This window comes from Homalodisca vitripennis, chromosome 4 (genome assembly GCF_021130785.1).
Source record: "Homalodisca vitripennis isolate AUS2020 chromosome 4, UT_GWSS_2.1, whole genome shotgun sequence".
Taxonomy (NCBI): domain Eukaryota; kingdom Metazoa; phylum Arthropoda; class Insecta; order Hemiptera; family Cicadellidae; genus Homalodisca; species Homalodisca vitripennis.
In genome coordinates, this window is record NC_060210.1 from 110134895 (window position 1) to 110151388 (window position 16494).

Genomic DNA, 16494 nt, shown 5'->3' on the forward strand with positions numbered 1-16494 from the left:
AATTTACTGTGATAAAATATTTTAGCAGAGAAGAAATTAAAAGTTTTATAATTACTTGGCTGGGATTTAAATTCATAACTAGTCAAGGATATCCTGAATACAATCATCCAAGACATTTACTACACGTAAAACTAAATAAAGAGGATGCAAATAAATAAATTCTGATACTATCCAGATATAACGATATTTTTCTCAGAGAAATATATTTATAGTTGAACTAAAAATTTATTTTGATGATAAATTTTGCCTATATTTAATTCCTTTTGTACCAACTTATACTAACTGTACTCGTATAATGTGATTCCGTTTGCAAGCAATCATAACTTTTACCATATCATAATTATTTAAAATTTTCATAATATTATTGTGTTCGTATTTAATATTCCTAATATTCACGTCCTGTGCCTGTGAAACTGGCAAACATCATACGAGCACTCTATATTATTACCTATTCATTTATTACTTATTGCCTGAGCGTTAGCGAAGAAAAGAACGAAACGTTTAATTTTTGTCTGTCTGTTAGTCTGTTCAGATAATATCTTGAAAGCTCAGGTGAGTAATCTTTAAACTTGAAATTATTCTTGAAGTTTCATATAAACCATGGATATACCTAATTCGGTCAAATTAATTCACATTAGAAATCAAAAAAGATAAAAAGTAATAAACAACGCTTTAATAAAGATCTCTATCAATTTTTTCGTACATTCAAACACAATGCAAGCAGTTCTCTTAAACAATACAAAAAGCAATGTCACAGAACCGTTCTTGAAAATTATCTAAACAATCCAAAAATGTTCTACTCTATCGTAAACGAGCTTTAAGGTAATCTTAAGGAGAAAGATTCTTTTCCGATCAATAAAATGTTATCATATACTCCTTATATAACTCATAGGTTGTGTAAAGAAGTATGTAAAGACTTTAATTCCTTTTTTCCGCGGTTGGACACAACCTGGCTAGTGCAGGGTGGGAATCAACATGAGGATTACAGGTTGAATACTTTGTTTACATTGAGCACTGTTACTGAACTCGATGTAATACAGTACGCGCTTGTACTGTGTGGGAGATCTGCCCCTGGACATAATGTATTTCGGCTGAGGTGTTAAAAGACAATATACAAAAAGACATATCTTCTCTAAATACCTTCTACAATTGATAAATTTAACTTTTTCTTCTGGAATTTTCCCATATACTTTTAAAATCGCTAAAGCGATTCCCTTTTATAAAGGAGATGGCTTCTTAGATAAAAATAATTTCCGCCCCATCAGCCTTTTATAGTGTATTCTCCAAGTTCATTAAGCTTATAGTTAAAGAAGAATTAGTTTTAGCCTAGCTTTCTAATTCATTTCTAATAATAAAAAATTCTAATAATAAAACCTTACGCGAATGTCAGTATGGGTTCATAGACGATAGGAACATTTCTGATGCTGTGTTTGATGTCAACAGACCAATAAATGCGCTTCCGGTGGACAACGGGGTGGTTCAGGGCACTACGCTGGGCCCAATTCTGTTTTTGATGTATGTTAACAATATCTATAAATTGAATTAGAATGGCAGTCCTGTTTTATTTGATGACAGCTTAATTTTAATAAATGTAATTGATTGGTATGCTGCTCGTTCTAAAGCTCTACATGGCCTGGTGGTCTTAAAACAAACGGTTTGACCAAAATATTCTTTCACTAAATACATAATGACTAAGTATATGTCCATCTCTCTCCGGGAGACTGCAGACTGCCCAGACAGCGCTGGGCGACTACGTGGTTCATAATTGTGGTAGTTACAATAATGAACTTTGTTCTTTTGAACTATTGAAAATGTATCTTATTATATATATTTGAGTGTCAACTTTGCAAAGCGCTTAAAATGGTCTGCTCACGATGAATATGCAAGAGAGCAAGGAGATATATAACCTATTTGAGTTGCAACAACTAAGTGAAATTTTAAATATAAAAGAAATGGAACTTGCCTACTTTGCCTATTCCCAATCGTTGTTCCCGATTGGAATAATAACCTGGGGTGGAGCGTAATAATAGCCTCTGGTGGAGCGTAATAATAGCCTCTTTTGCAGCCCCTTTAAGGGGTTAAGAAGGGAATCTAAAACTTTCTCTACAACTTCACATTCCTTTAACACACCATACTCACAGAATATTGGAGTTACATAAATTCACACCAGTAAATCCCTTTCATCTACTAATATCTGTAAATACTATCCTGACAACTACATATTTAACTCCCCGTCAATATCTGCACGTTAGAAACGCTCGAATGAATGGCTATATCCTATCAACAAGGAGGAGGTCGGTACAGTTATCACAGTTGACTACAGAAGGACCTGACTTTTGACCTTTGCCTCCCCCCTCTTAATATCCCTTCAACAGCATCGATGGTTCTCTGGATTCTTTCCGTTTTTATACATTTACGAAATGTATTCAATTTGTAAAAGTGACGACGGCATTAGCCTGTTGAATGAAAAAAATACAATATCATATTCAACACCGTTATCAACTAGTAGAAAGAACAAAGCCACAATCAGAACAGCTGATCTGAGTGATAACACCACACAGGGGACAGAACCAAAGAGTGTCGTTAATTAATTCCAGTCGTCCACCTGTCGTTACCGCGCTGCAGCTTACAGGAAACACTGCGTGATCGTGTTTGTGTATATTGTGCTAGTTGTATTCATTTATATGTATATTGTGTTGTGTTGTGTAATTTTAATTCTATGACCATCTAAGCCATCAACCACCAAGGCTACTGAAGTCCTACGATGAAGGTTAACCTTTGAAACATGACACCATAACTATTAAGACCGCATTTGGATTAAATTGACGGTAGGATATAACCTATTATATTTTTAGTCAAAAAATAGATCCTGGGCTAGCCAGAATGAATTACAATTTAATTCAATCAAATATACAGTAACTAAATCTATAATTACTTATTGTAGGTTTGTTTCCACATTTAATTTTAATTTTACTGAAGAAGTTGTATCTTATTTAAAATACTGCACGCATGTAAATATTTTGGAAATAAACTATGAATCAATTCAATTCATATCCATACAGACAACATCTGATGTTGTCTGTATAGAAATGTGATTTAGATGAGCACTAGCAAACATTTTGAAATAGGTTTTATGAATACGCATGATAGTAACGAAAAAAGCTGTGACCTACTAAAACGTGTAGCCTAACTATCCCAACACGTACATATCCACGTCTGGTGTCATTGTGTAGACTTTTATTATTTAAACACTGTTTGTAAACCACACTTATGTGCATAATGTAAATTGATCACGTGTCAAGATAACTTAGGCAAATTGCATTTATATATGTATGGTGTATCTAAATCCTCTGGATTTGTCTGAGCGATATCAAGCCTATCGACTTAGTAGACTGTCGCATTTCTCTTTTGTCTGTTTGGTAGATGTATGAATTTATGTTCTTTATGTTTCTGTATGTCTGTGTTTGCTCATGTAATATGAGGAATCAGATGAGTTTTACATTTCAAGTTTAGCATGCACCTTTAGTGAAGCCTGTTACGTTACTCGTGGAGTTATGTATCCGTATCCTGTATTATGATAGATACAACCTTACATGACTGTGTGAGGCACAACCCCCATAAGACTATATTTAAAAATTATAATCATTAGTAGACAAGATAAGACATCTAACTAAGAAAATAGAGAACCCGTCGAGTAACACCTCTTTTTAAATGTATCAATGAAATAATTAACAGTAATAGTAATTGGTACTGTTCATTTCCTTTCATGAAGGTCAATAAAAGTAGGTGGAATTCAACGGAGATTCCCCTTACAAATATTTAAGTTGGCCCCATAGTGTAGGTGTTCAGGATACATGTAAAACGTAATTTGCAGTTTGAAGACAAGTGTTTCTTCGGGGACATAACAGCTAGTTTTCTAGGTTTAGCTTAATAAAAGCTAAACTATTTGTTCCTCTCTCATTTCCAGCAGGCCTACCTTGGGGTAAGTTAATTATTAGTAAGAGATGGTGGTAAACTACAAATATTAGGTAATAAAATAATACTATAGTATCCGTACACTATACACATAACAAAAATATAAAAATACTTGTAACTTAGAAACGATAAATTCTACACTAAATCAGCGAAATATGACTCCAAATAGTATTTTTATCATGCCACTCAAATATATTGTTATGTAGTTATGTATACATATATAGAAATCTAAAATTTTCAAAGGATCAGAAATAAATTTGCTCTGCAAAATGTTAATGCTTTCGTACCAAGCAAATTCAATTCAAAAAAAGTTAGGACTGGAATGACATAGTCAAATTAAATTATGCACGTAAACCTTGCGTCTGATTGCATTTCAAATTGGCTACATTCCGATAAACTCTGCGTTGTCTATTCGGTGGAGTTGCGATGTATTATTTTGCAAAGTACGCTCTTTGAAACAGCGATATGCAATTATTGATTAGTAGGAATTGAAAGCAAAAACATGTCCTTGCATTCATAGGGGTATGGCTATACTATGTATCATAAAATGTGCAATAAAATTATTTATAGTAATTCAAGTAATTATACATACATTAATGGTACTTCATGGAGGAATAACATTTTGGAAACATTTTGATCTTATTGCGCAGAGAAAGAAATAAATAGAGCAAATTTAATAACTAACCATTTACTGATTATTGTTAACTTGTGAAATTAACTTGCAGTAAACTTCAAGGTCCATTAAGAATAGTACTCTAGACTTTTTCAATGTTCTATGTGAAATTAACAAATGTGACTAAAAATTTATGTAAGTATTAATTAATATGATGATAAGGTATTATATACTATCTATGAAATAATTACAATATGAAAATGTGTTGATTAACTGAATTAAAAAGCTAAACGGCCAGTTTGGCAGTTTGGATGTATAAGGAAAAACTGAAAAAAAAAAATTATAAAATATGTTTACTTTCATTTTATAATGTTTACAAGCTTTATCAGTCTTGATAATCACACGGGATGAAGTTTCTTTTTCCTAATAAACTATATCAAATATGTATCATATTAAAGTTTATTATTTAAAAACTTATAAGCATTGTGCATATTGTAATTGATAATCTCACTAATTATTCACTGTTAAATATTAATATTAAGTAAGAATGCACATAATTTAAATAATTGAATGTTTTATTTTAATATTAAAAAGTAAAAGTAATAATAAATTATAAATATACTGTTATGTCTATTTAGTAACTCTTCTTTAAACAGATTAAGATATGAAAGTAAAGGATACAAGTCGAATGGTTATACACAACGATACCATTGACGTATTGGTCACAGAAAAGCTGCACAAAAGACGTTTCTTGGGGAAAACGGCGCAGGTGCAACTTTTATATTGTAAGATTTGATTAAGCTACATATAGAGCCTGAAGGGACCGAAACAGGACGGGATAATGTGGTTTGGACGAGTTTTATAACATCTGTAATATTTCATCTTGAATATACTTGTATCTAATATTTTGCTCAAACTTATAATAATTTAAATAAATATGTGAGTTTATATTAATTAAACGATAATATGTCAGTATTTTATATCATATATATTTTATGAGCAATACTCAATCACACAGAACCTAATATAAGGATTTGGACGACATATTTACAATACTTAATGTCAAAATAAAACACAGGCTTATTTTTATTTCGACGATGGTACACCCACAAATATTCTTAAAAGTAGTTTAAAGAAACTTATGTACTGTAAAGGTAGGCAAAACTTTGTACAGCCGGTCGAGTCACCAAACACAACGAGCCACTCAATGTTCCAGTACTTTGCAAATATACCAACATACCTGCAAAAATAGAGTACCAACATTAGCCTGCGCTATGTAAAAGGAAACTCATGGATTGACATAATTCATATTCTTGTACAAAGTCCTACGGTGGCGGTATATATGAATTATAACTTTACCAATGTATCTTTTACCACAATCATACGTAGTTTTGTAGACAGAGCTAACTAAAAAACAACGCTGTCGCCAAAATAGTAATTAAAAATATTCCTGGTAACAAATCCATTATTTATTTTTCCAAGCGTTAAAATTTTGTAATTAGTAAAAAATAAATAATTGCGTACTATTTTTGGTTATTTCTCATTTATTATTAATTCTTTATTTTTTTACAATATAACCTAGCGGCATTCCACCAAGATAAGGAAGAAAAAGTCTGGTAGTAGAGGTAAGTGGTAGCAGAGCTGGAGCTATTTCTAAATTTTATTTGATACAGGAATAAGTAACCTATTTTTAAATTTTTATTTCCTTTCGATTGATCGTCAGAAATAGGTAAAGAGGGATTTTTGTGTTTTATTTAGCGTTAAATGTTAAAGATGTTATGATTTTAAACAAAATATATACCAATTTACTTCATTTCTTCAGATAGAATAACTATTTTAGTTTCAGGGCATAAGTACAGTTATGTTTGCCAGCACGTTAAACTATTGGTTCAACCACAAACGAAGTATTTTGTAGCTTCCATCGTAGCTGAAAACAAACCCCTCATAGTAGATTAATCAGACAGGGCAGTGAGATTCAGCAATAGACAAAGAGTCACACCAATGACAATCACTATCTACCTCGCATCCACTCATGCCATTATCATTTCCTCACATGGTCAAGGTCTGCGCCAGAATACTTCTACAATAAGCGTTAGTATCATGAAATTCTGTAAAGAGTGTTATTATTTGATCTAACAGTATTCAACTTGTATTTAACAATAATTCATCTTTATAGAGGCGTTGCGTTTATTTAAGTCTGTAAAACAACGAAGAGATCTCTTCATGTTTTAAAATGATAAACAAGCGAGAAATATATTTTGATTTCTAAAATGAGAAGGGTGTTTTAAGTAATCTAATGTGTTTTTTTGTAGTTTTTAGTATAATTAATTGCTTGCTGTTTATTGTTATTTTGTTATTTAATGTAATTATTACAATTATCTGCTATTAATAAGCAAATTGAAACAGCGAGACTAACTAGAATCGTTTTGATGTTAAGAGCATTACATAAATGCCCTTGTAATCATGGTCTGATGTGTTGTGGTTTGAAAGCTAAGACGATCGCAGAGGAAATTACAAGAGCGGTGGTGAACTGGCAGCCTTCGAATCTTTGTAAGGAAACAGCCCCAGTTAGGAATGTTGGGAAATAAACATATCTAAGAAAGCCTGCTATTGAAGTTTGAACTAAGTGATATCAAATTGTACAAGTAGTATCTCTCAATTGTACATCAGGAAGGTAATGTGTTGAGTACAACGATGGCCTGTCGAACGATCTGTTGGTAAAGCTCTGTAAGTAAAAATATATATAATTTGTATTAAATTATGTATTGCATATATTCTATCAAAGCTGCATATATTTGGATGTTTATTTATATTATGTTAATAAAGACTGTACTGTATATTTATTACACGAATTTTTAAATAAAGTGCATTCAAACGCTTAATTTAAGTCATGTATATAGACTTTTATATATTAAGTATATTTATACTTTTTTGTACTTTTTTGATACCGACAATATAGTCGAAATATTAAAGGATTTTTGTGAAGTCCTTTTCTTCTATGTTTATATATATATATATATATATATATATATATATATATATATATATATATATATATACAGGGTGATTCATGAAGTTCTCCACCCCCAACTTCTACAGCACATTGTACTAGTAAAAATAATGAAAAAATGTTATATAAACATAGGTCCGAAAACGCTTCGTTAGCGAGTTACAGCTAGCGAAAGATTTTCGCCTGAATTCCTGGGTAAAGAGAGTAAAATAAAGCCATACTGAAACTTTTGGAAAGGTTAATTAAGTAAGAAAATCGTGGATTCTTATTATGTATTTTTAACCTGATAAAGCTAATAAAAATAGGTTTTCAGAACTGTACCTGTAGTAGTTTTTGAGGGATTCAGGGTTAAATGCAAATAATTGGGGCACGAAACAATGTTTTTTTTAAGTTTGATGTACAATAACTTTGTTAAATTGGGTAATAAATACATAAAATCAACAAACATTAATTGTAGAGAATTTAATTCTGAGAAAATTGATATAATCAAAGACTAAAATTAAAACAGAAATAAAGTACGAAAAAACCGATTTTATTTCAGTATAATACATTACTAGCTGTAAAGAAATACCGTACGGTATTTAGTTAAAATAAAACAAAAACAAAATGGTTTGTTCCTTAATGATGAGATAAATTGAGAAAAACAAGATTAACTGTTAAATTAAATTTGTTTGTAAATAAAAATATCATGTTTTAATTACGTTGTATTTTTTTTTAAATAAAAATTTACATCAAATGTTCAAAAATAAATGAAGCAAAAATTTTCCCATTGTTGTTTACTAATCATCGAAATGCAGTTTTTTGTTTTATTAATTTCTAAGTTGGTAACGCACGAATAACAGCTGATCAACAATGGTATTCTGTACTGTTACGTGTTAGAACTGTGTATTAGTGGTCCTTTGCAAGCTACAGCAGGAATCGGGTTCTGTGAATCGTGTTATTAAATGTAATTTTTCTGTGAGTTATAATTCGATTGTTTATTCAGCGAAAAAAATGCCTTACTTATTTACATCAGAGGAATACGCTGATATGGTTTTCATTTTTGGGTTACTGTAATGGTAATGCTAGAGCTGCTGTAGAAGAATATGAACTATGTTACCCTAATAGGAGGATTCCAGATACCAAAACAATTTCAGGAACTTTTCGTACTCTTCGGGAAACAGGATCACTACCAAGTACTAGAACCAATTATGAACGAGCTGTCCAACTTTATGATGATATTGTTATTAATGCTGTTCATACGCAGTCCAGGAGTAAGTACACGACGTATTTCTAGGCGGATAGGAGTTTCGCAGTCAACGGTGTGGAGGTCACTTAATCGAAACAAATTTTATCCGTTTCATAAACAAAAGGTTCAACATCTACAGCTAGGGGATGGTCCGCTTCGCTTGGAGTTTTGCAACTTTTTGAATATTAATATTCAACTCTACAAGCGTATTTTGTTTACGGATGAGGCACAATTCACTCGGGATGGTGTCAATAACTTGCACAATGAACACTCATGGGCAGAAGAAAATCCACATGAGGTAGTGGAACAGAACTTTTAACACCGATTTAGCGTCAATGTCTGGTGTGGCCTTTTGCACAATCGGCTGATTGGACCTTTCATATTACCTGGACGCCTAAATGCTGAGTTCTATTTGCATTTCCTTCAAGAAGAGTTGCCGCAGCTGTTAGAGAATGTTCCTTTACATCTCAGACAAAATTTGTACTTCCAGCATGACGGAGCACCTCCCCACTTTTCACGTGCCGTTTTCTGTTTCTGCTTACTTAAATCATCAATTTCCTGGACACTGGATTGGTCGTGGAGGGCCTCACCCTTGGCCACCAAGATCACCAGATCTATCTCCATTGGATTATTGCACCTGGGGATGGATGAAAGACATTTGTATACAAGACAAAAGTGAATTCTCGTGATGAATTAATTGCCCGTATTATGGATTCGGCTGTGCAGATACAGGGAAGTCCTGAAAAATTAAGAAACGCAACAAAAGCAATACACAAACGTGCTGCAAAATGTATTGATAATGATAGCCTCATTTTCGAACATCTATTATAAAAAGGTGCGTACGGTTGGCCCAACCTGATTAATTTTGCTTTAAAACTAGTAATGTATTATACTGAATAAAATCGATTTTTTTTGTACTTATTTCTGTTTTATTTTAGACTTTGATTATATCAATTTTCTCAGAATTAAATTCTCTACAATTAATGTTTTGTTGATTTTATGTATTTATTACCAATTTAACAATGTTATTGTACATCAAACTTAAAAAAACATTGTTTCGTGCCCCCAATTTTTGCATTTAACCCTGAATCCCTCAAAAACTACTACAGGTACAGTTCTGAAACCTATTTTATTTAGCTTTATCAGATAAAAATACATCAAAATCCACGATAATTTCTTACTTAATTTAACCTTTCCAAAAGTTTCAGTATGGCTTTATTTTAATCTTTACCCAGGAATTCAGGCGAAATCTTTCGCTAGCTGTAACTCGCTAACAAAGCGTTTTCGGACCTATGTTTATATAACATTTTTTCATTATTTTTACTAGTACAATGTGCTGTAGAAGTGGGGGGGAGAACTTCATGAAATCACCCTGTATATATAAGTCTTTATTAACATAATATAAATAAACATCAACATTATACAGCTTTGTTAGAATAAATGTAATACATTATTTGATACAAATTATTCTTATATAAATATAATTATTTTTAATCAAGTACTTAGTATCAAGATAACTAGTTCATCAGCCTAGCAAAAAAGCGTACAGAGTTGCAATAAACATTTTAACAGTTAAATGTAAAAATCAAACAGGTTCAATTTAAGAATGCTCTTAGCTCTATCCAAACTTGTTTAAGGTGGTCAATCGTCTGGCTCTCCGTATTTCTTCCCTTTCCCAACAGCCTATACCAGTAGATCTCAACGCGGAAGACAAATCCAGCGGATTAATGTACGGATTGTTACGTTTTACGGATAAGTTATTGTAGGCTTACACGACGCTTTAGTATACAAAGTAATGTTTATTAAAATTCGTATAATTTTTATATAAAAAGTAAAACATTTTATACCACAAATATTTTTGAAATTTTAGAATCATCTATGTTTGGCCTATATAATATTCTGGAATATATATTTATGTACTTATAAAACACAGATCTATTACTAAGATACATTCCTTAGTGATTTTAATATGGTTTTAACTTATGCAGCCAAGTAAGTAATAAAAAGTAATTAATTTAAACTTATATGAAGCTTCATTTCTATATAAGCAGCATTAGTTTTAACAACTGTGCATGTGCAATTCATGGTATTTGGATGAGCAAATTGTTGCTGAAGAAATTCACGCTATGATGGCAACGAAAAATTTTCAGGATGAATAAATTTCTAAACAAGATAAGTACAATCATTTTACAGACAAATTATCATACAAGATAATTTAGATTGGAGCCAGGCTTTTAAATTATAATAACGAAGTTACATTTCACCTTCTGTTGAAAGAAGAAGTAGTTATTCAGTAATAAAAGGAAGTTGCACAGTGAGTAGAAAGTCTTTGATAATTACAAAGTTGTCAACCGACAGAGGATCAATAAGTTTAAACTTTTCAAGCTGTGTCGCACTGATGTACTTTGTTTTATTTTACTTCCTTTAATATAGCTCAACCATTAGCCCTTTCTTCATTTAATCTGCCCTTGACCTAACATTGAAACTTCATGTCTTCGAATATTTATCGGTTAAACGTGAGTTGCGTACAGTCCTTCAAATTGTCACTTTAATATGCATGTTATAGAGTTCATAAATTTGCAACAAAGCATTGAGTTTGTAACTACATATAACTGTACATCTCTAGACCAGAATGAGCACAGCATTGCAGTTGAGAAATACAGCCCCTAGTACATGGAATACTTACTGTTGTTTACATTTTATTATTACGTTTTGATATCTTTTTATGTAGGTACGCAGACAATAATAGATAAACTCTTTTAAATTCATTATTCTAATTACCATTTTAATGTGTTTTCTAAAGCAGGAACTGAAATTTAAGAGCCAATCTTGAATATTATAAAAAATGGATAATACATTTATACATATCATATTGTTTACTAAAACGTGACAAAATTAACCATAAACGATGTGACACTATTGTAAAACAGTTTTGGTTGTTAAGGTCGTTCACAACAATATAACTTTCAACATTCTGTAGATAAGGTGTTAGAATAGTCCTGTTGTACTATACAAGGTTCATCAGTTTAAAAATTTGTCTGCTTTCTGAAATAAATCCATTGGAGTTAAAATAGAGATATATCACATAGGTGAAATATATTTTTTCCCCAACTTATCCGTATCCTAGAAATATAAAATTTGAGACACCCTTATGATTTACATAACATAAAAAGCATTGTCACAAAATCAAACGTTATAACTTAAGGGGACTTGAACGCTCCATATAAACCCATGTTAAATTAGGTACTTTTGTGTCCCATTATCTTAGAAAGTAATAAAGATACCAACCTGATATTTTTATCACTTACTATGTGGTCCTATACAAAGCTACTGATCTATTTTTATAAACTTATAACTCTGTTTGGCCAAGTTATGATTTTTTTTATCTAGCGAGTTCAAAATAACCCTGAAATATAGACTATTTTTCAGTAAAATAAGGCCTAATAAGTCAATACTTGTTATAATTGTTTCTTTGTAGATCAGTAGCATCATAGACAAGTACTAAACATCCTGTAAAAATTTCAGCTTGTTATCTTTAGTACTTTCAGAGAAAACGGGTCATTTGTGTGATAAATCAAAATTTTCGGGAAAACGCAAAAAACCAAAAAATTTAGATAAAAAGTATGTTTTTCACAATACTTAAGCTCTAAAACCCTCCAGGAACATAATGTTCATCATTCTCCTCTTCCTATCCAAGAGCTCTCCTTCTTTTCTTCACTCGACTTTTCTTGGTCATCACTACTACCTAATTTCTTCTCAGAAGAACTGGGTGGCACTACAACTTTTGGAGTAGTAGGCCGAGGCCTAACTGTTGAGTCTTCATCTGGTGAAACTGAAGGTAACCTTTTATAAAACCTATTACCTTTATTGGTACGTTTTTTAAAGATTCCTTTAGGTCTAGTCATTATATTATCAAAGATCACTTTGAATTAAAAGTCTATAAACACTGAGTCAACTTCCAATAATAACAAAATATTGTCAGAACAACAAAGTTGCTAGGTTACAAACAATTTACAATAACAAAAAAAGCAGACATCTGTCAAAACTGCTAAGGTCATAGAGAAACAAAACCTAAGAGTAAGTAAATAATAAATCAGTAAAATCAGCACTATAAGAAAGCTCAACACTGGATACAGCCGTCAATGGCGTTGCAGAGGCAACTTCAAAAATTTATTTGAAGCATTTAGAAATTTTTGTGAGTGATAATATTAATATCATTGTATTCCGAAAATGTCAAACTACAATAAAAAAAAAATAAAAAAATAAATGTTAAAAATAATTTTTTTTTGTCCAAGTCCCCATGTAACATCAAAAGCATTGTGATGAAATTAAAGAGCTACACACGGAGGTTAAAATAATGCTGAACCCTCGAAAAACTATATTTTTGTTTTTCGGATTTCCGATATTTTAGAACTATGAGATCTGAAATACACGTTACGGGATATAACTTAGGCCAGAAGTAGATTTGCAGAATTTAGAAATAAACACTTTTTGACGAAAACAACCTTTTTAGACCTATTTTTTCTGTGTACATTTTCTTACATCGACAATGAATCTCTCTACTTCGGCGCCGGAAGTTTTTAACGGCCAAAAGTAGTCACATTTTCTCCAAAGAAGACCCTCAAAGACTTATGAATTTACATATTTCTATAACGAAGTAACAATGAAATCGTCAATATAGCACCGGAAATATTTACAAATCGGAAATGTATAGGAATGGCCGTAAATAGACTTATTTTCTGTGACTACGACTTTACAGACCTACATACGTGAATATTTGATTGTTCGGGTTGACATTGCAATCGCTACTGATTACGGAAAATATCTAAAACGGAAGTAGATGGCGATTGTCATAACAATGTATTTTTCACAGAATTTTATTTTTCAGGCTTATTGAGAATATTGTTTTGGTGCTGGCAACAATGCAAACTTTACTAGGGCACCGAGAATAACTGAACAGCAATAACGAAAAAAAATATAACGTCTAACTTCAATATGTTTTTTTCGTTATTATTGTTCAGTTATATATATACACACACACACCAAACACGTGTGGAAAGTATTGAAAATTGTAAAGGATATTTATATATATCCTTCCAGCATGTGTTTGCTATACCAAGGATTTAAGGTATCCCTAACAAAAAATCAACGGGTTTGAGTTAGGAGACCTGGCAGGCCATGCTACAGGACCACAATGGGCTATCCATTTGTTTCAAAACATATGACCTAAGTGTAGCATCATAACATCTAAAATAAAATGTAAAAGAACGCAACCCTGTATAAATCACATTGAATTTCTCTCGTGTAGATGCATGTCTTCTGATAGCTTAGGTAAGAAATTTTGTAAAAATTAAAAATATCACTCTCCGTTTATTAATAGATCTCCAATAATTCCTGCCTACAAAATGAGGAAAAATGAGCTTGGTGTTTGCATTGCGATTTAATATTAGGGTTCAAAACAGCCCAAAAGTGATTACCATGGTAATTGAAAATATCTTCTCTCGAAAATCTTATTTCATCAGTAAACACAATTGGCAGAAATAGTGGAATCAAAAAAATTTTCTTAAGACCCATGGACACTGATTTATTGTAGCCTGGAAGTCTGTTTGAGAAAGACTTTGGAATCTTTAAAATACGACTAACAGAGGTTTGTGATAATCCTTCACCCTGTGACAATCCTTTGACATTCGTACTTCGGTCTTCTTCAACGGCATAGAATATTCTTTCTTAAGCTGTTAATGTTGTTACTGAAATTGGACAGCTCACATTCACAAAATTTCCACGCTCCCTCAGTCCTATGAACGTGTGCAAACGTTTCTCAGTAAGTATTTCTTCTGTCAGGAAATCTTCCTGCATAGAGTCGAACTGCTTCTTGTCGAGTTTACATTAGCCAATCCATAAATAAAATAAACGTCTGTTAACTCTTCATTTGAATAAATAGGCTGTTTGGTGTATACAGAAAATAAATAAGATAATATAATAATAGCAACATAATTAGAAAAACAATGTCTAGGAAAACGTCTTACACCTAATGTCTTTGTTTGGTGTGAATCAGTAAAATTATACATGTTTCCAATAATAAACGGTCAATATTACAGTCAGCTGATGTTCCCTGATTGTACAGTATTGTTTAAGCCACATTGTTGGAGGCTCAAACCCACACATCAAATGAATGTGATTTGTCAATATTTATCGTATTATCAGCACTTTTTCAAAAAACAGTTTTAATTTTAAATATTCTTAAGTTTTAGTAGTTTTTTTAGTTTTACATTTTTATTAATAACAAGTAAGTTTTTATTTGATAACAACCTCAATTGTTCAGTTGTTCGTTCTTAAATATTTTTATACCATAATTTGTTTAACTAAATTCTATACAATTTGTGTTAATTACAGGTTTTGACTAACATTTAAGGTTCTTGAGGTATTAAGCTTTAAAATTTTAAACGGCCAATATTTTAAAAAGGAATGTTGTACACAACTAAACTGTTCAGGAATAGTTATACTATCAAGACCAATCAATATTCATGCCAAGTTTAATGAATGATTCTGATGAAAAGGATTTGATCCACTACGAACTATTAGAGCACAAATTGCTGGAATAATAAACAGAAACACTAAACCCCACGTTGGTCAGAGTTTGATTAGTTACATCCGGTCCATCGATAAGTCGCTAGGGGACTCGGTGTACGATACATCATGGTTGGTACTATTACAGTTTATATCCCTATAGAAATGAACGAGTGCACTTTACTGTAATATAAATCACAGCAGTCTGGCTGATTGATTGAGCCAAGCTTTACATGATCGAAGTTAAAGTTTGGCTCATCAAAGCGGATATATAGGAAGATTGTGGTTGAAAAGTTTTGTGGCCTTTGTTCTTGTCTTACAGAAATATTAGAAAACGCGCTTTTTATAGAATGCTTGGCTCAAAGGTTATTTAACTTTAGCCTCGGATTCAAAGTATTCGAAATTTTTCGTTTTATAAGATTTGCTGTTAATGTAGATGTCTGTGATGGTATTTTGTAAGCTTCTTTAGCAAATAACTATAAGGTTTAGACGAATGAGAGAGTGGATGTTTAGAAATGTACATTATTTCAATGTTTAGAAAATATGATAAATTACAGTACTAAATAGTTGTAAGAAGAAGGGTTAATGGTGGTAAGGAATATATTGGTAGTACTATGTTTGAAATGAACTTTATTTTCATATTATGAGTATGATAGTGATAATATATATATGTCTATTTTGTTATACTGCTTTAAACTAATAGATTATCAATAAAACTACAATATGGTGCAATGTATAATACTACACTAAATGTAATGTGTAATAAATGTAATAACATTTTAATTCGTGTGTAACACCTGTTAACATAATGGAATACTTAGTCGATAAATTAGATTTCTTGTGGTAACAGCGCAGACTAATGTTAACGAGCACTGGCAACAGCTGAATTCTCTTTACTGTTTTCAATATCAAAATGATATTCAGTTCTTACCTGTTGTCGTATTCTGTTTCAAAACTTTGATACTTAGTTTAATGGTTATTGTAGTAGCGTAACTGGTGACTTGAAAAGATAACTGTTTTTGCCGTATTTAATTACACAAACATATTACAAGTCAAAACATTATGGTATAAGGTTAACCATAGTAAATTATTATTTTATTA